At 42.0% G+C, this 23,941-nt stretch overlaps 1 long non-coding RNA gene across 2 annotated transcripts in view; it reads left to right on the plus strand.

The window, feature by feature from the left end:
- LOC123594924 overlaps positions 1-21,488 on the plus strand; it is a 35,033-nt gene extending 13,545 nt beyond the window's left edge. For both annotated transcript variants that reach the window (XR_006710946.1, XR_006710945.1), the window contains one exon: positions 13,173-21,488. This is a non-coding gene — a long non-coding RNA (uncharacterized LOC123594924). The remainder of the gene's footprint in view (positions 1-13,172) is intronic.
- Positions 21,489-23,941: the final 2,453 nt, after the last annotated feature.

Consider the following 23,941-nt stretch of genomic DNA (forward strand, 5'->3'; position numbering starts at 1 on the left):
ATATGTCATTTGCAAATATCTTTTCCCATTCCGTTGGTTGCCTTTTAGTTTTGTTGGTTGTTTCCTTTGCTGTGCAGAAGCTTTTCATCTTCATAAGGTCCCGGTAATTCACTTTTGCTTTTAATTCCCTTGCCTTTGGGGATGTGTCGAGTAAGAGATTGCTACGGCTGAGGTCAGAGAGGTCTTTTCCTGCTTTCTCCTCTAAGGTTTTGAGGGTTTCCTGTCTCACATTCAGGTCCTTTATCCATTTTGAGTTTATTTTTGTGAATGGTGTGAGAAAGTGGTCTAGTTTCAACCTTCTGCATGTTGCTGTCCAGTTCTCCCAGCACCATTTGTTAAAGAGACTGTCTTTTTTCCATTGGATGTTGTTTCCTGCTTTGTCAAAGATGAGTTGGCCATACGTTTGTGGGTCTAGTTCTGGGGTTTCTATTCTATTCCATTGGTCTATGTGTCTGTTTTTGTGCCAATTCCATGCTGTCTTGATGATGACAGCTTTGTAGTAGAGGCTAAAGTCTGGGATTGTGATGCCTCCCGCTTTGTTCTTCTTCTTCAAAATTCCTTTGGCTATTCGGGGCCTTTTGTGGTTCCATATGAATTTTAGGATTGCTTGTTCTAGTTTCGAGAAGAATGCTGCTGCAATTTTGATTGGGATTGCATTGAATGTGTAGATAGCTTTGGGTAGTATTGACATTTTGACAATATTTACTCTTCTAATCCATGAGCAGGGAATGTCTTTCCATTTCTTTAAATCTTCTTCAATTACCTTCATAAGCTTTCTATAGTTTTCAGCATACAGATCTTTGACATCTTTGGTTAGATTGATTCCTAGGTATTTTATGCTTCTCGGTGCAATTGTGAATGGGATCAGTTTCTTTATTTGTCTTTCTGTTGCTTCATTGTTAGTGTATAAGAATGCAACTGATTTCTGTACATTGATTTTGTATCCTGCAACTTTGCTGAATTCATGTATCAGTTCTAGCAGACTTTTGGTGGAGTCTATCGGATTTTCCATGTATAATATCATGTCATCTGCAAAAAGCGAAAGCTTGGTTTCATCTTTGCCAATTTGGATGCCTTTGATTTCCTTTTGTTGTCTGATTGCTGATGCTAGAACTTCCAGCACTATGTTAAACAACAGCGGTGAGAGTGGGCATCCCTGTCGTGTTCCTGATCTCAGGGAAAAAGCTCTCAGTTTTTCCCCGTTGAGGATGATGTTAGCTGTGGGCTTTTCATAAATGGCTTTTATGATCTTTAAGTATGTTCCTTCTATCCCGACTTTCTCAAGGGTTTTTATTAAGAAAGGGTGCTGGATTTTGTCAAAGGCCTTTTCTGCATCGATTGACAGGATCATATGGTTCTTCTCTTTTTTTTTGTTAATGTGATGTATCACGTTGATGGATTTGCGAATGTTGAACCAGCCCTGCATCCCAGGAATGAATCCCACTTGAGCATGGTGAATAATTCTTTTTATATGCCGTTGAATTCGATTTGCTAGTATCTTATTGAGAATTTTTGTATCCATATTCATCAGGGATATTGGCCGGTAGTTCTCTTTTTTTACTGGGTCTCTGTCTGGTTTAGGAATCAAAGGAATACTGGCTTCATAGAATGAGTCTGGAAGTTTTCCTTCCCTTTCTATTTCTTGGAATAGCTTGAGAAGGATAGGTATTATCTCTGCTTTAAACGTCTGGTAGAACTCCCCTGGGAAGCCATCTGGTCCTGGACTCTTATTTGTTGGGAGATTTTTGATAACCGATTCAATTTCTTCGCTGGTTATGGGTCTGTTCAAGCTTTCTATTTCCTCCTGATTGAGTTTTGGAAGAGTGTGGGTGTTCAGGAACTTGTCCATTTCTTCCAGGTTGTCCAATTTGTTGGCATATAATTTTTCATAGTATTCCCTGATAATTGTTTGTATCTCTGAGGGATTGGTTGTAATCATTCCATTTTCATTCATGATTTTCTCTATTTGGGTCATCTCCCTTTTCTTTTTGAGAAGCCTGGCTAGAGGTTTGTCAATTTTGTTTATTTTTTCAAAACACCAACTCTTGGTTTCGTTGATCTGCTCTACAGTTTTTTTTAGACTCTATATTGTTTATTTCTGCTCTGATCTTTATTATTTCTCTTCTTCTGCTGGGTTTGGGGTGTCTTTGCTGTTCTGCTTCTATTTCCTTTAGGTGTGCTGTTAGATTTTGTATTTGGGATTTTTCTTGTTTCTTGAGATAGGCCTGGATTGCAATGTATTTTCCTCTCAGGACTGCCTTTGCTGCGTCCCAAAGCGTTTGGATTGTTGTATTTTCATTTTCGTTTGTTTCCATATATTTTTTAATTTCTTCTCTAATTGCCTGGTTGACCCACTCATTCGTTAGTAGGGTGTTCTTTAACCTCCATGCTTTTGGAGGTTTTCCAGACTTTTTCTGTGGTTGATTTCAAGCTTCATAGCATTGTGGTCTGAAAGTATGCATGGTATAATTTCAATTCTGGTAAACTTATGAAGGGCTGTTTTGTGACCCAGTATATGATCTATCTTGGAGAATGTTCCATGTGCACTCCAGAAGAACGTATATTCTGTTGCTTTGGGATGCAGAGTTCTAAATATATCTGTCAAGTCCATCTGATCCAATGTCTCATTCAGGGCCCTTGTTTCTTTACTGACCGTGTGTCTAGATGATCTATCCATTTCTGTAAGTGGGGTGTTAAAGTCCCCTGCAATTACCACATTCTTATCAATAAGGTTGCTTATGTTTGTGAGTAGTTGTTTTATATATTTGGGGGCTCCGGTATTCGGCGCATAGACATTTATTATTGTTAGCTCTTCCTGATGAATAGACCCTGTAACTATTATATAATGTCCTTCTTCATCTCTTGTTACAGCCTTTAATTTAAAGTCTAGTTTGTCTGATATAAGTATGGCTACTCCAGCTTTCTTTTGGCTTCCAGTAGCATGATAAATAGTTCTCCATCCCCTCACTCTCAATCTAAAGGTGTCCTCAGGTCTAAAATGAGTCTCTTGTAGACAGCAAATAGATGGGTCTTGTTTTTTTATCCATTCTGATACCCTATGTCTTTTGGTTGGCGCATTTAATCCATTTACATTCAGTGTTATTATAGAAAGATACGGGTTTAGAGTCATTGTGATGTCTGTATGTTTTATGCTTGTAGTGTTGTCTCTGGTACTTTGCCTCACAGGGTCCCCCTTAGGATCTCTTGTAGGGCTGGTTTAGTGGTGACAAATTCCTTCAGTTTTTGTTTGTTTGGGAAGACCTTTATCTCTCCTTCTATTCTAAATGACAGACTTGCTGGATAAAGGATTCTCGGCTGCATATTTTTTCTGTCTAGCACACTGAAAATCTCGTGCCAATTCTTTCTGGCCTGCCAAGTTTCAAAAGAGAGATCAGTCACGAGTCTTATAGGTCTCCCTTTATATGTGAGGGCACGTTTACCCCTTGCTGCTTTCAGAATTTTCTCTTTATCCTTGTATTTTGCCAGTTTCACTATGATATGTCGTGCAGAAGATCGATTCAAGTTCCGTCTGAAGGGAGTTCTCTGTGCCTCTTGGATTTCAATGCCTTTTTCCTTCCCCAGTTCAGGGAAGTTCTCAGCTATGATTTCTTCAAGTACCCCTTCAGCACCTTTCCCTCTCTCTTCCTCCTCTGGGATACCAATTATGCGTACATTATTTCTTTTTAGTGTATCACTTAGTTCTCTAATTTTCCCCTCATACTCCTGGATTTTTTTATCTCTCTTTTTCTCAGCTTCCTCTTTTTCCATAACTTTATCTTCTAGTTCACCTATTCTCTCCTCTGCCTCTTCAATCCGAGCTGTGGTGGTTTCCATTTTGTTTTGCATTTCATTTAAAGCGTTTTTCAGCTCCTCGTGACTGTTCCTTAGTCCCTTGATCTCTGTAGCAAGAGATTCTCTGCTGTCCTCTATACTGTTTTCAAGCCCAGCGATTAATTTTATGACTATTATTCTAAATTCACTTTCTGTTATATTATTTAAATCTTTTTTGATCAGCTCATTAGCTGTTGTTATTTCCTGGAGATTCTTCTGAGGGGAATTCTTCCGCTTGGTCATTTTGGATAGTCCCTGGCGTGGTGAAGACCTGCAGGGCACTTCCCCTGTGCTGTGGTGTATAACTGGAGTTGGTGGGCGGAGTCGCAGTCAGACCTGATGTCTGCCCCCGGCCCACCGCTGGGGCCACAGTCAGACTGGTGTGTGCCTTCTCTTCCCCTCTCCTAGGGGCGGGATTCACTGTGGGGTGGCGTGGCCCGTCTGGGCTACTTGCACACTGCCAGGCTTGTGATGCTGGGGATCTGGCGTATTAGCTGGGGTGGGTAGGCAAGATGCACAAGGGCAGGAGGGGCAGGCTTAGCTCGCTTCTCCTTAGGTGATCCACTTCAGGAGGGGCCCTGTGGCAGCGGGAGGGAGTCAGATCCGCTGCCGGAGGTTTGGCTCCTCCGCAGAAGCACAGAGTTGGGTGTTTGCGCGGAGCGAGGAAGTTCCCTGGCAGGAACTGGTCCTCTTTGGGATTTTGGCTGGGGGATGGGCGGGGGAGATGGCGCTGGCGAGCGCCTTTGTTCCCCACCAAACTGAGCTCTGTCGTCCGGGGGCTCAGCAGCTCTCCCTCCCTTTGTCCTCCAGCCTTCCCGCTTTCCGAGCAGAGCTGTTAATTTATGACCTCCCAGACGCTAAGTCGCGCTTGCTGTTGGAACACAGTCCGTCAGGCCCCTCCGCTTTTGCCCGCCAGACTCTGGGGCTCTGCTTGGCCGGTGAGCCGCCCCTCCGCCCCGGCTCCCTCCCGCCAGTCCGTGGAGCGCGCACCGCCTTGCCGCCCTTCCTACCCTCTTCCGTGGGCCTCTCGTCTGCGCTTGGCTCCGGCGACTCCGTTCTGCTAATCCTCTGGCGGTTTTCTGGGTTATTTAGGCAGGTGTAGGTGGAATCTAAGTGATCAGCAGGACGCGCGGTGAGCCCAGCGTCCTCCTACGCCGCCATCTTCCCTCCTCCCAGGGGCTATTTTTAAACCCTGTTGGCTTAGTTAATCAGGGAGCATGGCAACGAGCTCATCTAGAGGCTGTTGATGTGGGTCACAAAAAAGGATATCATCCATATAGTGATAAATGATCAAAGAAGGAAACCGCGTCCTAATCGACTCTAATGCTTTATTGGCATAAAATTGGTGTATTGTTGGGCTATTAAACATCCCTTGGGGTAGGACTCTCCAGTGGTAATGGGGTGATGGCCGGCAGTGATTAACAACAGGAATGGTAAAGGCAAATTTCTCTCTATCTTGTTCAGCTAAGGGGATTGTGAAAAAGCAGTCTTTTAAATCAATAATAAATCAGCCAATTTTGAGGCAACATGGAGGGAGAGGGGGTTCCTAGCTGTAAGGGACCAAAAGGCTCAATTACTGCATTAATAGCTCTGAGATCACGAAGAAGTCGCCACTTGCAAGTTTCTTTTGGAACACAAAAGATAGGAGTATTCCAAGGGCTATTACTAGGCTCTATATGCCCATTTTTTTAATTGTTCATCTACTAATTATTGGAGATGAATCAATTGGCCCCTTTTATTGGACACTGCTCAACCTATACGGGTTTGTTAGTTTTCCATTTTAATGGGAGGGGCTCAATTTGAGCAGTGGCTAGGAAAAACTTGTTTTAAGATGAATATTCCATTGACTCAATAAGTCTCTTCCCCATAAATTGATAGGGATACTCATCGCATAGGGCTGTATGTAGACTATTTGGTCATCGGGCCCTAAACATTTGCAAAAGGTCAGACTTTGTCGGGAAGGCTGGCTGCCTCCAACTCCAACTAGGGTGGCCGTAGGGACAGTAGCCCAGTGAGGCCATTGTGAGGGGGATATAACGGTTACATCAGCCCCTGTATCAATTAACCCTGAGAAAAGTTTATCTTTGATCTTTATTTGCAAGAGAGGTTTGTCTTGAGAAATGTTGGCGAGCCAGTATTGTTCTAAAGGCGAGTTTGTGCTCCCAAACTTGCCTTCTCTTCTAGGTTTGTTCGCAGCTCCAGGGACCCAATAAGGAAGGATAAGGAGTTGAGCCAATCGCTGGCCTTTGTTAATGGTTATTAATTTGGAGGCCTGCGCCATAATTTTAATTTCCCTGGTGAAATCACTATCAATCACCCCTGGAAGAACTAGAAGTCTGGCTTTGGTAGGGCTACATCTTCCAAGAAAGAGACCAACATAGCCTTTGGGAAGCAGGCCAAATATGCCAGTAGGGATGAGGTATACATGCCCAAACTGATTAAGTGTGATGGTCTCCTGGGATTCTAAATCTAATCCTGTGCTTCCTTTGGTGGCAGCACATAGGGACCCCATGGGTTTAAGTAGCCCAGGCCTTGGGTGGGGGAGGGTGACGTTTCTTGTGGGCAGAAAGAAGCCATCCCCTCCCTTTGTTGTCCTGGGTGTGGAGGGGGGCACACGTTTGGGAGTTTCCCAAACTGAGGGGGCGACTGTCTTCATCAAATTTAGATCTACAGTTATTTGCCCAATGATTCCCTTTCTTGCATCGAGGACACAATCCCGGCAAGAGGGAGGTTTGGGGAGTGTTTATAAAGGGGCAATCCTTTTTTAAGTGTCCCACTTTTCCACAGCCAAAACAGGTTGGGTTAGATTGTTTGAGGGCCAAGGCAAGTAGCATTGTTTTGTGGGGTTCTGTTCCCACAGTTTGACAGGCTTTAACATATTCACTGATAGTGGCTGCAGGGCTACTTGCATTGGGTTTGATATGCTTAAGAACTCTTTTGCAATCCTCATTAGCATTTTCAACAGCCAGGGAAAGAAACATTGATTCGGTTGCTTCCATATTATCAAGCTGTCTTTGAATAGCTTCTTGGAGGTGATTAATAAAAGACATATAGTTTTCAGTGGCCCCTTGTCGGATATTAGTAAAGAACCATGATGATTTTCCTGAAAGGGGGATTTTATGAAATCCCGTCACACTACATCAGTGCATTGCTCCCTGACGATGATCGGGAGTTGAGCTTGCTGCCTTGGTTGGACATATTGCCCTGTGCCAGACAATTGTTCAAAAGTCACTGGAATAGCAGCATCGAGGTTCTGCATAGCACGAGTGATGAAATTCCTGAGCAAAGACAGCATATTGGGCCGGGGTCAGGAGAGAGTTCCAGTCCCAGGCACACATGGAATAAGGCAAACAGTTTCCAAAATCCCGATCGTAAAAGGGCTATGAAGGCGGTAGAGTTGAACTGCCTTCTGTAATTCTTTTACTATTTGGAAGGGCAGGCTTTCATGGACATATTGTCCATTTTGCCTGACAACGGGAAGCAGGTGGAATTCACCGGCCTTATGGGCTTCTTTAAGGCACTTTTGCATTGGGAAAAGGACCTTATCAGAGCAGGTTGATGAGGTGTTTTGAGGCTCGATATCGTCCCACCCTTTTGGGGGAGGGGGAGTATCTTTTTGCTGTAGAGATGCCAGAGGCACAGCCTGATTATGGGGGGGGGGGCGAGGTTTTTCCTTCTTTTTAGATAACTCTATGTTTTCACCTACATCCTCCGGGCTCAGTGGGAGAAGGGCAGTGCAGACGATGGATCAGGTGAGGATTACCTGGGGGGTGGGGGTGGGGGGACATTAGCCCCTTCAGAATGCCTGGCCTTTAATGTTTTCCCTGCTCATTCCCTCACGTCAAGATCACAAGTTCCTTGTTCTGGAAGCCAACGGCAATTCTGTTGGACAGTCAGAAATAATTTAAAGAGAGCCTTATAATTTAGAGTCATTCCTGCTGTCTCTCCTAGTGACTGAAGAATTCGAATATAGCGCTTTTGTTCAGGGGCTGGGGAGTTTCCCATGGGAGATCTCTCAAAAAGTTCCATGGCAGTGAATCCTAATATAGTTTCGCTTTATCCCTTACCTCTTCAGGCAGAGACTGTAACTGATGTGTTTTTTTTTTTTTTCCTCTCCCTTTCTTGGAGCTCCTTAATCATTCCACGGCATCCTGCAGTCCTTGTGTGGCACCGCCTTATCACTTTGGCTCCTTGTCCACGTTGGCCCATAGTCCCCTTTCCTTCTATCACATCAGGGTCACCATCTGTCGTAGACTCCAAGTCTAAAGTTCTTTCTTGTCTAGCAAGAAAGTGGGACACAGGATTAAAAGCGAGAGATGGCTAATATCCAGGAAAAGACAAGAGCCATGAATGAGGGTCCTTGTCCCATTTTTATTAGGATCAGAAGGCTTACAAACATGGTGCTGGACATGCTCAAAGAGACAATGAATCTGTGAACATTAACTCATGGACGTGAGGGAAAGGGGGTCTTGAATATAATCAGGGTTAGAGGTTTGGGTTAATACAAAACAAAATCCTGGTGCCGGGCACGGTGGCACGTGCCTGTAATCCCAGCCACCCAGGTGGCTTAGGCAGGAGGATCGCTTGAGCCCAGGAGTTCTGGGCTGTAGTGCACTATGCCCATCGGGTGTCCACACTAAGTTCGGCATCAATATGGTGACTTCGCGGGAGTGGGGGACCACCAGTGTAGATTGCTTTAAGTAGTATAGACATTTTAATAATATTTGTTCTTCCAATCCATGAGCATGGAATGTTTTTCCACTTCTTTGTGTCATCCTCAAATTCTTTCATCAGTGTTTGTAGTTTTCAGAGTACCTCTTTCCTTAGGTTAATTTCTAGGTATCTTATTATTTGGGGCGTAATTCTATATATGTAATTGATTTCTTGATTTCTCTCTCTGTTGCTTCACTATTGGTGTATACAAATGCAACAGATTTCTTTCTTGTTTGATTTCAAGTTTTTATTTAAATTCTAGTTACTTAACACATATGAAAAAATTAGTTTTAGCCGTAGAATTTAGTGACTCAACATTTGCATATAACACTCAAATCTCATCACAACAAGTGCTCTCCTTAATACCCATCACTCATTTGGCCCATCCACCACCCACCTCCCTCCACCAACCCTGTTTTTTCTCTAAAGTTAGCTGTCTATTATGGTTTGCTTCCCTCTCACTTTTGTTTCTCTTCCCCTATGTTCATCCTTTTTTTCTTTAAAAAAAAATGTGTATTTATTTTGGGAAAGACAGTGCATGAGTGGGGGGAGGGTCAGAGAGAGGATAGAGAGAACCCCAGACGAGCTCCATGGTGTCAGCACAAAGCCCCACACGGGGCTTGATCCCATGAACCATGAGATCACGACCTGAGCCAAAATCAAGAGTTCAATGCTTCACTGACTGAGCCACCCAGGGGTCCCCATCTACTTTTCTTCTTTAATTCCACATATGAATGAAATCATATGGTATCTGTCTCTTATTTCACTTAGCATAATGCACTATAGCTCCATCCACAGATTTCTGTACATTGATTTTGTGTCCTATGACTTTACTGAATCTGTGTATCAGTTCTAGCAATCTTTTGTGGAGTCTTTCAGGTTTTCTATAAAGAGTATCATGTCACCTGCAAATGCTGAAAGTTTGACCTCTTTCTTGCCAATTTGGATACCTTTTATTTCTTTTTGTTGTCTGATTGCTGTGGCTAGGATTCCCATACTATGTTAAATAACAATGATGATAGTGGACATCCCTGTCTTGTTCCTGACCATAGAGGAAAATCTCTCAGTTTTTCACCATTGAGGATGATGTGGACTGTGGGTTTTTCATATATGGCCTTTATTAGGTTGAGGCATGTTCCTTTAACACTCCTTTCTTGTTTTTTGTTTTTTTTAATCATGAATGGATGTTGTACTTTGTCAAATGTGTTTTTTTCTGCATCTATTGAAAATATCATGGTTCTTAGCCTTTCTCATATTAATGTGATGTGCCTTTTGTATTGACACGATGTGTGTGTGTTTGCATGTCCTCCTCCAGCTCTACTACCTCACTACACACTCACAGTTGCAGCTTTAGTCTCAGGTAAGCCTGGAGCTGGACTTCCAATCTCAGGTTTAGATATCCCAGAAATAGTGTTTATATTCTAAGAAAGTGATATATACAGATGATTATTCCAATTAAGGGAAAATCCAAAAAGCTGGCTGATTCCATGAAGTCAGTCTCCCAACCTCCATCCTCCCTCTTCCTTGCCATGTACCCTTGGTCTGAGACTCTAAGAGCTGTCATCCTGGATCTCACCACCAGGTGCCATGACATTTATCTCCATTTTTATCGTTCTCTTTTAATTGAAAGAAGTACATGCTGAAGAGACTATAAAAACAATCATGAAAAGGTTTGTTTACCACGATACCAAGTCTGCTTGGAACTTCATATGTATATTAAAGCAGTTCCATTTGCTATTGACCCCAAACTGCATCATGCTCATTGATTTCTCTATCCTCTCACCACTGTCAGCTAATGTGCAGTGTAGACTGTTCTGAGGGTGTCTACCAGAGAACAAAGCATTCATTCTTGATCACCCAACCCTTGTGTAAGCTGCCCACACCTCCTCACACACCATCTGTCATCCTTTCTGCATCACACAGGACACAGCTGCCCAGATTCCTCTCTGATGGCCCATCCAGTTTCAGCTCACTTATCCCCTGTTCTGACATGTACTGCCTTCACAAACCTGCCACTCAATGCCAAGGCACACCACTGCCACCTGGTGTTTCATCCTTTGCAGGCCCTAGAGTGTATGTTTTCACAATCCTTTTTACACCTAACAGTTCCTTCAGCCAGTGTTAGGATCAATTTGTATATATACAAATCTCGGATTTTAAGGGAGTTTGTTTGGTTCTTTTCTCCTCCATCCACCCCCTCCAACCTCCCCCTCCCTTCTCCTCCTTCTCTGCCTCCTCCTCCCTCCTCCTCCTCCTTCTCCTCTGCCTCCTCCTCCTCCTCCTTCTCCTCCTCCTCTTCCTCCTTCTTCTCCTTGCAGAAAATTTTTGGGAGCGGAGTTTAATGATGATGACACTTCAGTGCCATCTGCTGACAAAAACCTGAACAGCTGCTTGAACAATATGGTTATCCTTTGGTGCCATCTGGTGACAAAAACGTGAACAGCTGCTTGAACAATATGGTGATCCTTTGGTGCCATCTGGTGACAAAAACCGGAACAGCCGCTTGAACAATATGGTGATCCTTTGGTGCCATCTGGCGACAAAATCTTGAACAGCCGCTTGAACAATATGGCGATCCTTTGGTGCCGTCTGGTGACAAAAACCTGAACTGCTGCTTGGACAATATGGAACAGGAAAATGGGAAGGAGAGTCTGTGACATAAACTCACCAGACAGAGCTTTCTAAAATCAGGATGGAAAGTGTTGGGTACAGCATATTGGTGAACTCTCCCTGGACATTTTATATAAGTGAAATCATGCAATATGTGGTCTTTTGCATTTTTGGCTCCTTTCATCGAGTTCAACATTTTTCAAGTTTCATCCATACTGTCACACATATAAGTACTTCCTTTCTTTTTTTGTCAAATAATGTACCAAATTGTCTTTATTCTTTTATTAATTAGTATACATTCAAGCTGGTGCTATGTACATTTGTATACAAGTTTTTATGCAGACATATGTGGCCCTTTCTCCTGACTGTGTACCTAGGAGTGGGATTGCTGTGTCATATGGTAACTCTGGTGAAGTGTTTGTGGAACTGCCAGAATGCTGTCATGACCTTGTGTGTTGAGTGCGTGCATAGCCTGTTACTTTTCTCCCGAGGGTTCTGAGAAAGAAAAAAGGTTGAGGTGCCCTTCTCGTCACCTCACCTCTGGGAGGATGGGAGGGCATGATACCCATGAGACCTCACTGGATCACTGGAGCTATTGACTCTCATCGCAGGATTAAGGTGGTGTTTGTCTACTTTTTCCAATGTACAGTAACTATCACCCATTCATCTACTCTACTTTTTAGAAATGAAACAAAGTCAGCCCTGGGCTCTAGTGTGAGAGGTGGAAATAAGGTTCTCTTCATAGAGGCATGGTGTGTACATTTGGAATTATTTGATAAAGACAGTTTGTCTCTTATGAATTTTTATTAATTCAAACATTTTTTTACATTTATATTTATTTATATATTTCGATTCATGCATAGTGTTTGGTAGATTTTCTTTTTCATGGGCACATACCACAAGAAAGTCTAGCATCATGGTTTTTATGATGCATAAAATGAATTTTAAATAAACAGAAAACTCCAAGAGTTCTGTATACCCACTATTATATATCACCATCATTGTGTTGTCTAAATATGGTATATTAGAAAATGCACTTACATTTTTTTAAAATTTTAAATGGTTATTTATTTTCAAGAGAGAGAGGGGGGAAGATTGTGAGCAGGGCAGGGGCAGCAAGGGAGGGGCAGAGAGAGAGGGAGACACAGAATCAGAAGCAGGCCCCAGGATCCAAGCTGTCAGCACAGAGCCCAATGCGGGACTCAAACTCACGAGCTGTGAGATCGTGACCTGAGCTGAAGTTGGATGCTTAACCAACTAAGCCACCCAGACATCCCTAGAAAATGCATTTAGATAATATATTTAACCATGTCAGAGTTGGGAACATTATAATTTCACATGATTTTATTCCATACATGCGAATCCCTTGAGAAACAAACAAGCATACAACAGCAGACACATAAGACAGCTATTCCTAGAGTGACGATAAAAAAAAAAATAATAATAATTATTGCTAAACTGAATGAAAAATATTTACAGAACCCTTTTCAGTGAAGCAAAAGCATGAGATATGTCATAGAAAATGTGAGCTTCATTTGAAAGCCCATTGTCTAAGGCACAGCCTTCCAGTTATGTGACTCTGACTCTATGGGAGGTATTTTAAAATTCTAGCTTTTATGTAACTCATCTTGTTCCAATGTGCTCCTTAACTATTTTCAAGCAATTACATTCTGTTCTGGGGTAAGGAATTCTTTTTTTTTTTTTCTTTCTAAACTCCTGTCTGTCTTCATTTGAACAATCATTTCAACATTTCTGATCTGTACATGTGACAAAAAAGTTGTTGAGCTGGAAATTGTATTTTCCACTGAAGCATGGGGAAATATGGTCTTCTTAGATGATGGATGAAGCCTGAGTAGGAGGGGAGGCACAGGGGTATGTGAATTTAGTATCCAGGAGAAGTATTTCTGTGCAAAGGTGAGAATATAAGTAAAGAGGACAGCCGTTAAAGATGTGGAGAGGGGTGCAGGGCTTTAAAGCATATATTTATTTATTTAATTAATTTATTTTTTTTTGACTAGGCTTCACATCCAGGGCAAACCCCAGTGCTGGTCTTGAACTCACAACCCAGAGGTCAACACCTGAGATGAGATAAAGAGTTGGACACTTGGACACTTAACCCATGCAGCCACCCAGGCCCACCTAAAGCATAATTTTAAGTGATCAATTATAAAAACTTGGAAGGTTGGAATTAAGGTTCTTTCATGGGAAAGAACCATATCTTTTCAGATTTAACATCTGAATTTACCACACCACCCTATTCAGATGCTTGGTCTTTATTTCTATTTTGGCGAAACCTAAACCTTAACCAAGGGGTGGTGTAGAATTTGGTCATAGTGCCTGGTTAACTGAATGAATGGGTGGATGGATACAGGATTATTTCAAACATGCCTTGGAAAGTCTTGGATTTTTACGTCCCAGGGCAGAGCTGTTCATGCAGCTGTCTAAAGCCGTAGTGTTGGGTGGCTGAGAGGATGCAGCTTCTCAAGACCCAGGAACCGATGGCTGCAAAATGGGAAGCATTTCAAGTGTGGAAGACCGGCATACACTTCATGGCTGCCATAGAAACGTGACTCTGTTGTGACAACCATGATGACTTTTCAATACAGAGACGGATTGGGAAGAAGAGGGGCCTTCAAGTGTTTGGAGCTTAGCTGAAGGTGTGGGTCCCCTCAGTGGAGCTGATCTGTCCCAGAGTCTGGGGAGACAAAGGAATCCAGGTCCAAGTCTCCTCTTTCCTCCTTTGGAGCTCGGCACCCAGAGTGTCTCATGGGTAAACCTGTTGGGGTCTGGTCTGGGTCCAGTGAGTGTGGGTCCTGCTCCAGGGGTGTCCTGGAGCTACTGTCCTGTGAAGGCAGGGGTGCGGGAGGGAAGGCAGATAATGAATATGCACCTGGCTTCCCTTCTGCAGAATGGGGGTGTGAATGCTTCACCCACAGGGTCGCCGAGAACACTCGGTGATACACATGACCAAGTCCCTGGCCCTGTGATTACTGCAGGATCATGAATGCCTGTATGATTTCAGGCCACTTGTTACTCCTTTTCTTCTTTGTTGTTAGGGGATAGAAGAAAAAGGCCCGGTGAGAAGTTCATTGTAACATGTAGTTGTTATGATCACAGCCCACTTGTTGTGAAGTAGGGAAGCTGAAGGGGCTCCATTTTACAAGTGGTTTTTCTACCAGGCCCCATTTAGCCTGCCAGGCTCCACATTTGGCCTCTGAATAAGACAAAGAGCTATGTTCTCACTTCAACGGGGAAGCAAGAAAGTTAATCATTCTCTGAGATTTGTCGAAGGCCCCAGACACCTGATAACACCTAAGAAGAGCCAGATCCAAAACATGTTCCAGGACACTGGCTTCAAACAAACCTCAGCTGACGATGGCATCAATACCCCTACCTTTGGTAATTTATGAAATAACACCTATTGTTCACCTGACGCTTGCCTTTGATTGGACACTACCATGGATTCCCCTGGAACGTGTACCCTAAACCCTTTTTAAATACAAACTCCTAGCCCAAAGCAATGACAAGGCTCATTCTCCTTTCCTTTCTGAGTCTCCCCCAGGCACTCTGCTATTTTCTGTTCTTTCATGCTATTTGATAAACTCTGTTAGCACTTTCTCCAGCTAACGTTTGATTTCTACCACTTTTGAGGCCAAGGACCCTCTTGGCTGGTCCTGTGGTACCGTTCCCTGGGTTCTTGGACTCAGCTTGACTGCATCAGTATCAATGTCAGTGTCACTAGACTAGTGCCTAGCATGCTGCTGGGCACATAGTTACTCTTGCAAATCATAGCGATAGCTGGATCTGTCTCTCCCTCTTCAGAACTTCATTCCATTGGCCACGCTCTTATCAGGTGCCGGAAGGAGACAGGTTATGAGGATCTGAGTCCTGGTGGCTGCTGAAACCTCTACCCCATATTCAAGGACAACAGTCCTCAGGAGACACTAACATTTCACATTCCTGGTGGGATATGATGCCTGGCACAAGTGAGTTCATAGACCTGAACAAAAGCATGTTGTGGAATAGCTCCTGTAAGGTTCAAAAACTAACCTAAAAGCAGAGAAACTACTTAAACCACGTCATGGGAGGAGAAGTTTAGCAGGTGGAATTTCAATCCACCAACAGGTGTGTTAGTAAATCTTGAGGCCCATCTTAGAGAATTCCTCATTTGTCTGAAAGGGACAAATTGTGCACCTGAAAATGACTTGGTCATTAACGTGCACTTGCAATAAATATATTTTTTCTGATTGCATAAATAATAATTAATGAATTCTATGTTTCCTCAGAACGATGTGAAAATAGGCATTTAGAAGGGTTCGTAGCAACTTGAAATCTTAACACAGATTCTTTCCTGGTTTGCTCGGTTTTACCCATACTACAAAGAAAAAAATTAAGGGCCTAAAATTTTTGTAGTGTGAGTTAAAAGTGTCACTTACAAGACTTCGGAATTTTTATAATAATAATTACCAACGTGTCTTCCCTGCTATCATGATACCCAGAATTTTCCCTTATACAAATCAGAAGTTGTTAAATGTCAGTATGATTATATTCCTGGTACGTGACGTTTTAAGTTCAGTACTCATGGACCACAGTTTCCCTCAACATGCCATGTCCCCAAGCAACTATTTAGTATTTTTGTCAATAGATTAGTTTTGATTGTCTGTAACTTTGTGTCAATCGTTGCATTTTATTTTTATCTGGCTTATTATACTCAGGCATTTATTCATTTATTAACAGTTCCATTATCTTTTATTTGACATGAATATATAAAACACTATTGATGAGAAGCTACTTTGACTCATCATGGGCAAAGAAATTTAGCAAGTAGAATTGCATTCCATCAGCAACTACACGTTGTGCAGTAGCCTTTGAAGCCCATCTTACAGGTGCCTGATTGCTGAAAAGCAATAGATTATACAGATGGAGACAGAAGTTGGTCTTTATAGGCATGTGTAATAAATGTCGCTAATGTTTTGCTAAGAAAAAAAAAAACTAAGTATGCAAAGGGCCACATATAGTATGATTCCATTTTTTATGAAATACTTAGTGGGAGGCCCTCAATATGCTGTACCCAATAAATTACCCTCTTTCCATTCTGACTTTCAGAAGCTCTGGTAGGTTTGAGTCACAGTCCCTCCCTCTTATCTTTCCTGTGATGTTCAACAGCAGTTCAGGCTTTTGTCATAAGATGGCACCAAAGTACCACCATCATTAAACTTCTCTTCTAAGAAGTGTCTGCAAGGAGTAAAAACGTAACAATAATATCCCCTAAACCCAGGTTTTGTACATAAACAAGAGAATTTTAATTTTTTTCTGAAAAAGAAAAAAAAAAAACCTTGTAGGTGTAAAGGAAAATTGTTAAAACATATACTCCATTTTCCCCATTGAGGAGGATATTAACTGTGAGCCTTTCATATGTGGCTTTTATGATGTCGAGGTATGTTCCCTCTTACCCCTACTTTCTTAAGGGTTTTTATCAAGAACTGATGCTCTATTGTGTCAAATGTTTTTTTTCTGCAGTTTTTGGAAAGGATTATAGAGTTCTTTATTCCAGAGCCTGCAGACTTTGAACACCTGGTGGCAGTAGTGCACCTTGACAATCAGTGGCAGGTATTCCAAGGGTGGTACAGGTGTCTAACCTGTAGGTGACTGAGTAGGTGACTCAGAGAGGATGGGGGTGTCAGAGCTGGATCTGGGCAGCTATGTCTTGTGTCATGGACAGGGAATGATAGAGAGGAAAAGAAGGTCTGAGCAGCCTCTACAAGGTTGGAGAAATGGAGGGTGAACACCCTGTTCTCTGATAGGGAACTTCTGTACAGTCCACACTACACAACAGCTGACAGTGATGAGGAAAGAGATAAATCAATGATTATGATGAAAGTTAGGGTCAACAACAAATGGAACTTTTTTAACATACTTATGACATACTTATACATAATTGTAACATACTTGCATACATACTTAGTGCACTGACCATGGTGTCCTCAATAAGAGATACCTGAGTGCCTTGATTAATTGCTTCAGAGGAATGTGGAAGCCTTTCAAGCACAAATGATTAACTGCTGAGCACCAGCTTCTTCTGCATATATCCCTCACCATTTCCTCGCACCTTCCCCTTAAAAAACCTTCTGCTTTTCCTGGACAGGGAAGATGGTCTTTGCAAAGTTATTCTGCCATTTTCCCAGGTTGCTGGCTTCCTGAATAGTGCAACTTTTCCTTTCTCACCATCACTTGTCTCTTGAGCATTGGCTTTTGGTGGGAGATGCAGGAGAGAAGCATCAAGGGAAAAGACTTCAAAAGGGAAGGGCTGGAGAAGGTGCAAGGCCTTAGGACATGTTTACACAGCTGAACATGGCTGCTGCTCATAAGGAATGCCTAGAGCCATTAACATTGTCCAGGGATGGATCCTCCCTCACACCTGAGCCTTCCTTAGTCTTATAGAAACCAATTAACTCGAAATTCAACCTTGAAAAGCTAAACCGTTAGATTGATTAACACACTTGCTTAGCTGACTTTATGCACATAGTCTTTAGCAATTATCCTAATAAAAAGAAGCTTCATTCTGGAGTCAGGGCCTCATTCAGACTCAAGAATGAGGACCTTCACTTAACTGAATTTTGTTTGCACACTCATCTTTTGCGATTCTGGCCATACTCCCTGCAACTGCTTTTGAGCTGTCTTAAAGATTTGCTGATTTCCCTAAGTCTGCAGTCACCATCCAATACTTCCCTTTCCCTCTTCTTTTCAGCTTCATTATTTTCATAATTTTATCTTCTACATCACTGATTCACTCCTCTGCTTTGTGCATCCTTCGTTGTCATGGCATTCATTCAGGTTTGCATCTTGGTTATAGCATTTTTTATTTCAACCTGACTAGTTTTTAGTTCTTTTATCTCTTCAGTAAGGGATTCTCTAAGGGATTCTCTATGCTTTTTTCAAGCCCAGCTACTATCCTTATAATTTTTGTTTGAAATTCCCTTTCAGACATCTTAATGTGAATTGATTAAATGCCTGTTCTCTCTCTTGGGGTTAATTCCTCCATCTTGTGATTTTGAGGTCAATTTAAAAAAAAAACATGAATGTAGATCCTTGGTGTGGGTTGTTCTCCTTCTTAGAGAAGTTTGATCCAAATCAATCAATCAATCAATCAATCAATTAATAATGAAATAAATCATTAAAAATAAGTAATTGCTTTTCCTATACTCAAAAAATTTGTAAATAAAACCCAAAGGAACCTAGATCATGCTTCCCATAGAGTTCAAGCTTTGAAGCACTCTATGATTCACCAGTAGAGTTGGTGTATGTGAGGGGCTTGTGTTGGACTTCTAGGGGTGGGGCCTGTTGTGTTGATTCTTAGGCGGGACTTGCCCTAATGGAGATGCACTTGCAGGGAGCAACTCTGGCCTTCACCTGGTGGCACTGTTTGCTCACTGAAGTAAGTCAGTGTTGATGGGTGTGGAGGGGGGGAAATGGTGTTGCCCTGCTCTCTTGTCTCTGAAGCAGGGCGCTCAGGCCTGCCACTCCATAGAAAGCCTGAACATAAGATCAAACAATCACCCCTCTTGTGTCCCTGGCTGCTGTCATATCCCTGCCTTAATCTTGTCTTTATTTCAGCTGTCTGCCTGCCAGGCAACACAGTACTCTCATGTTTTATCTCAGGCACAGTTGGGTCTCAAAACTCCAAACTTCAGAGACCCCCATGGCATAGACCTGCACTGATACTCTAGGAGAGGGTCTTGCTGTGCTGTGGCTGAGTGTTGGTTTGTCCCAGAAAATAGCTGGGTGACCCTGCAGGGCTTGGAGTTTGTGGTAAAGCATAGCAGAAAGATGGCACCAAGGCTCACTGCCCTCACCAGGCATCTTTGTTCTTATGCTGATGAATCACACAGGTTAATGGCACCCATAGGTTCTTTTGTCTCCAGACAGGCAGTGCCCCCTTCCTAAATGCACTCCAAGATTGGTACAGTTTCTCCCAGTGTGACCCAGGGCATTCTCAGACCATGCTGCCCGCTCCTGGGTCCTCACCTTCCTTCTCCACTGGGATACCACTAAACCCACCAGGTGTGACCCTGTTGATGGCACAGACCTCTAAATCTTAAGACTTGGTACTCTGTTGCTTACTTAAAAATGTGCGGTATTTAACCCCTCTCCTCCACCCAGTTATGGCTTTAGGGAAGAGTTTTCTTGTGCAATCCCCTATGCATGTTTCCACATTTTTTATTACTCTCTCAATCCTCTCTCTGTGATCAGGGCTCCCTCCCCTCTACAGCACCGATGGCTCATTTCTCCCCCAAACCAACTCTCCACGGTTCCTACCGTCACCAGGGTCGTTGTTTTTCTACTTGTAGATGTGCAGGTTTGTTCTCTCAATCCTCAGATTGATTTCTTGGGTGTTCAGAATTATTTGATATTTATCTAGCTGTATTCAAGGGACGAGGGAAGCTTAGGGTTGCCCTCCTCTTCCACCATCTTAACCCATCTCCATGGTATTGTATGGAATCTATACATCAGTTTGAGGGAATAGACATCTTAACAATACTGAGTCTTCTGACCCCTCAAGAGGACATGTCCCTCCATTTATTTAGGCCACTGTTTAATTTCTCTCAGCAATGTTTAGCAGTGTTGAGTACAGGTCTTGCACATCTGTGGGCCTCCATGTTTTACATAGGGTATGCCTATGTCATTCATACTTTTTGATGTTCTTGTCAATGACTGTTTTTATTACTATTTCTAGGCATTATATTTTCACTTAACTGTTAATATCCAAATGTTGCCGGGGAATATCTTTGGTTGAAAGCACACATTACTCAGGATACTTGGCTATTAGCACCTATAGTAGTCAGAGGTTACTGGAGGAACAGAACCAATGAGATGTTGATATATAGATAGAAATTTATATTAAGGAATTGAGTCAAGAGGAAGTGGAGGCTAGGCAGAATCTGATAGGAAACTTTGACAAGTTGGAGACTCAGGAAAGAGTTAGAGTTGGAATCTGAATATTGTCTGCTGGGGAACAACAGGTGCTGATGTGAAGTCAAAGGCAGTCTTTGGGCAGAATTCCCTTTGACTCAAGGGAGATCAACCCTTTGTTCAATTCAGGACTTCAATTTATCATTTGAGGTCCAATCACATTAATGGAGGATTAATTGCTTTACTGAAGTGTACCCATTCAAATGTAAATCTTACTCAAAGGCATCTTACAGAAATATCCAGAACAATGCTTGAACAAATATATGAACACTATGGTCTTCCCACGTTGGCACATTAAAAATACCATCATATTCATTTGACTAGATTTCCATAGAGGTTTTTAGATATCATTGGCAATGTACTGAACCTAGGGAGTAAAATATCCTTCAGAAAATTGTACAGGTGGTCTCTAGAAAATCGGTCACTAATATGAAACAGTTCAGTAACTTTCAACTTTCAACCTACACCCACAACTGCATTACTTCCTGTGCAGTCACCCAGGTTTCCAGGAGTCATGGTCAAGCTTAGACTAAACTTTCATGGGATGGAGTCCACTTGAGGTAATATCTCACCACCCCATGAGGTGGGCACTAACATCCATCCTGTTTCCGGGGGCGTTTTGAGTAATCCAGTCGAGGTATCAAGAGAAATAAGATGTGGATACTAGTGGTTGAATTGGATGGGCAGTGCCCGGCACACAGTAGACATCTAATATACATTTAATTATGTGAGACATAGATGTAGGTGTAAGTAGGAAATGAAACTATGTATATGTTCTTTCATTCTTTTTATACACATAGAAATTTTTCAGAGCATTGGGGTCACACTTTTGTCATTGTTTCAACCGGTTTTAAGAAAATTTTTGTCTTGTTATCTAAAATAATGTCTTTTAATTGGGAAAAGATAAACTGTAGAAAATGAAAAAGATGCCTCTGTGTAGATGTGTATGACCCTGCAGTGGGTCTTCTGCAAAGTGGGCAATTGAAATTTACCTTACACAGCTACTGTGAGGAGAAGTGAACAAACCAATAAAACATATCCAACATGTAATATTGTGAAACTTCAGCAAATATGTGTGGGGTCACTCCTGCGGTCTCTTCATAGCAAAAGAGATGACTTAACCGTGAAAAACTCATAGACATCATTGGGATTTGGTGCAGCAAGGAAGGAAATGTGCACATATTATATGCTGGGTTAGCTTTAGTACCATTTATTTGTAGATGAGTTACCTGATTATGGTGAAGAAGAGGAAACACTCCATCCCCTAAAACTGTTCGTTTGTGTGTGCAACATAGTTATTTGACATTCATATTTGTATTGTGAAAAAATCACCACAATAAATCTATCTTACATCCATCACTTTACATAGCTACAGATTTTTGTGTGTGTGTGATGAAAACTTTCAAGATGCACTCTCTTAGCAACTTTCACATACACAATACACTATTAACGATAGGACCATGCTGTACATGACATCCTCATGACTTATTTATTTCATAAGAGGAAGTTTGTACCTCTTGACTTATTTATTTTATAAGAGGAAGTTTGTACCTCTTGACTTCTTTCCCATTTTTGCCCACTTCTTGGCCACTGCCTAAAGCAACCACCAATGTGTTCTCTAAATACATAAGGTCTTTTTTCAGCTTCCTTTTTTTTCTTTTAAATACCACATGTGAGGTCATATGCTGTTTATCTTTCTTTGTCTGACTTATTTCATTTTAGCATTTTGCCCTTGATATCCATCCATGATGTTACAAATGACAAGATCTTATTCTTTTTTATAGCTGAAAAATATTCCATTGCATATATCAAATCTTCCCTATCCATTTATCCATTGATGGACAGTGAAATTGTTTCCATATCTTAACTATTGTAAGTAATGCTTCAGTGAACCTTGCTGATTTTTATGTAATCCCTTCAGTGAGTCATATCCCATGGCACACATCATATTTTTATTTTGAGTAGATACACGTGGGATATTAATATATGCATCCCATTGTTGAAGTAAATCTCTACCCCATAGATTAATGGCAATGTTAGCCACACAGGGTTTAAGAGTTGCTCTTTGATCCTCGTGCCTTTTACATCAACCTCCCCCAGAAATGTAATCTTATCCAGTCAATGAGCAATGCTGGTAATGGCTACTATTGCCCACGAAAGAATATTATGTCCAATGTGTTACTCTCCAAACAGAAGTCAGAGTTCAACAGTCGCTAATTGTTGGGCCTTGCCTTCCTTCATGTGCCTAGTGGATTGATGGTGTAGGGGCCTCTTTTGTAAGGACACTTAATCCCCTTGCTTTTCTCCTCTAAAGAAAAGTCACCTTGCAGTAACAATCGTTTTCTCTTACTAATCACTTTCCTGTCCCACCTTCCTTGTATTAAAACCTTCCATTTTGTACATCTCATAGGAGCACCCCTCTATTTGCTTGATGTACTGGTACCTAATCCATTAATTATTTAATACAGCTAATTAGACCTTTACAATTTACTCAGTTATAGTTTTGTTATTTTCCTTACTAAATGCTTTTCAATGTTTATCATAATTGGGAACGTTTCCTCCACCACTGGTTCAGGAGGAAATTCACTGGGCATATTTCTGTGGACAGAAGAGAGAGGATAGATTTGGGTCATACTGGTATATCAGGTATAAGAGGAACAGGGGGGGAGCTGACCATCATGTGAAAAATGTATGAAAAACATGTGACTAAGTCAGGAAAATTAGATGTTGAGATCAGGTTCCAGTCTTGTGCTTGTCTTTGATAACTCCTTCTGTACTCTTTCTCCTGTGGGTGTGGGTCTGGGTCTCCACATCAGATGAACCCTCAGAGTACTAAATGTAATCTTCAGAGGACTAACTGGGAGGGACTACCATCCTAGGGATAAGACAAACACAAAATCAATTCCAAAATCTACCAAGCAACTTGACCACAGACCAAAGAGAAACTAGCACTTCTATTGACACCCATGAGAAAACCAAGACTGAAGGCACACAAGTGTTACTTCACTTTCCACTCTCTGGGAGTGAGGTCTCCTCTGGAGAAGGTAGTATCCTCTGAGTGCTATTGAAGACAATGGAGGTCTGGGTTACAAGTCGCCTCAGTTTCCCAGGGCAAAACCTTTACCCTCAACCAAATATTTTCTGTTTAGATCGCGGTTTCCAGGCTTCAAGATCAAGGTTGATCAAAACTACTTAGCATGGAGACTATTTGAGGCCATACATCATTGGGTGGACACTAACATCCATCCTGCTCCTTGTGGGCATTTTCAGTTATCCACATCTAGATACCAGTAGAGGAGTGATGTGGATGCAGGTGTAAAATTGGACTGATAGTGCCAGGCACACAGTAGACATCTTTTTCACATTTAATAAACATGAGATATAGATGTAGGCATCAGTAGGATATAAAATTATGCATATATTCTTTCAGACTTTTTATTGACCTGTGAATTTTTCAAAGAACACTGGGATGGTGACAGTTATTGTTTCATAATCTGGTATAAAAAAAGTTTTTATTTCTGTTTCTAAAAGTCATGTGTTTTTCATTGGAAAAAAGTAACAAGTAGAAAATGAAGAAGATGCCCCTTTGGAGGTGTGTGTCACCATGTGATGGGCCGTGTATAAAATGGGCAGGTTGATACTTACTCCAGACCTATTGTGAGGAGAATGAACACTTGTTCACAGAGGAACAACTGGTTCTATTATCAGGTATAAGAGGAATAGGTAGGGAGCTGACCCTCCTGTGAAAAATGTATGAAAGGGTCCATCAGGCATTCCTGGGTGCAGCCGATATTCGGCCATTGCTCATTTGGCCATT

Source organism: Leopardus geoffroyi, chromosome X, assembly GCF_018350155.1.
Source record: "Leopardus geoffroyi isolate Oge1 chromosome X, O.geoffroyi_Oge1_pat1.0, whole genome shotgun sequence".
In the NCBI taxonomy this organism is placed as follows: Eukaryota; Metazoa; Chordata; class Mammalia; order Carnivora; family Felidae; genus Leopardus; species Leopardus geoffroyi.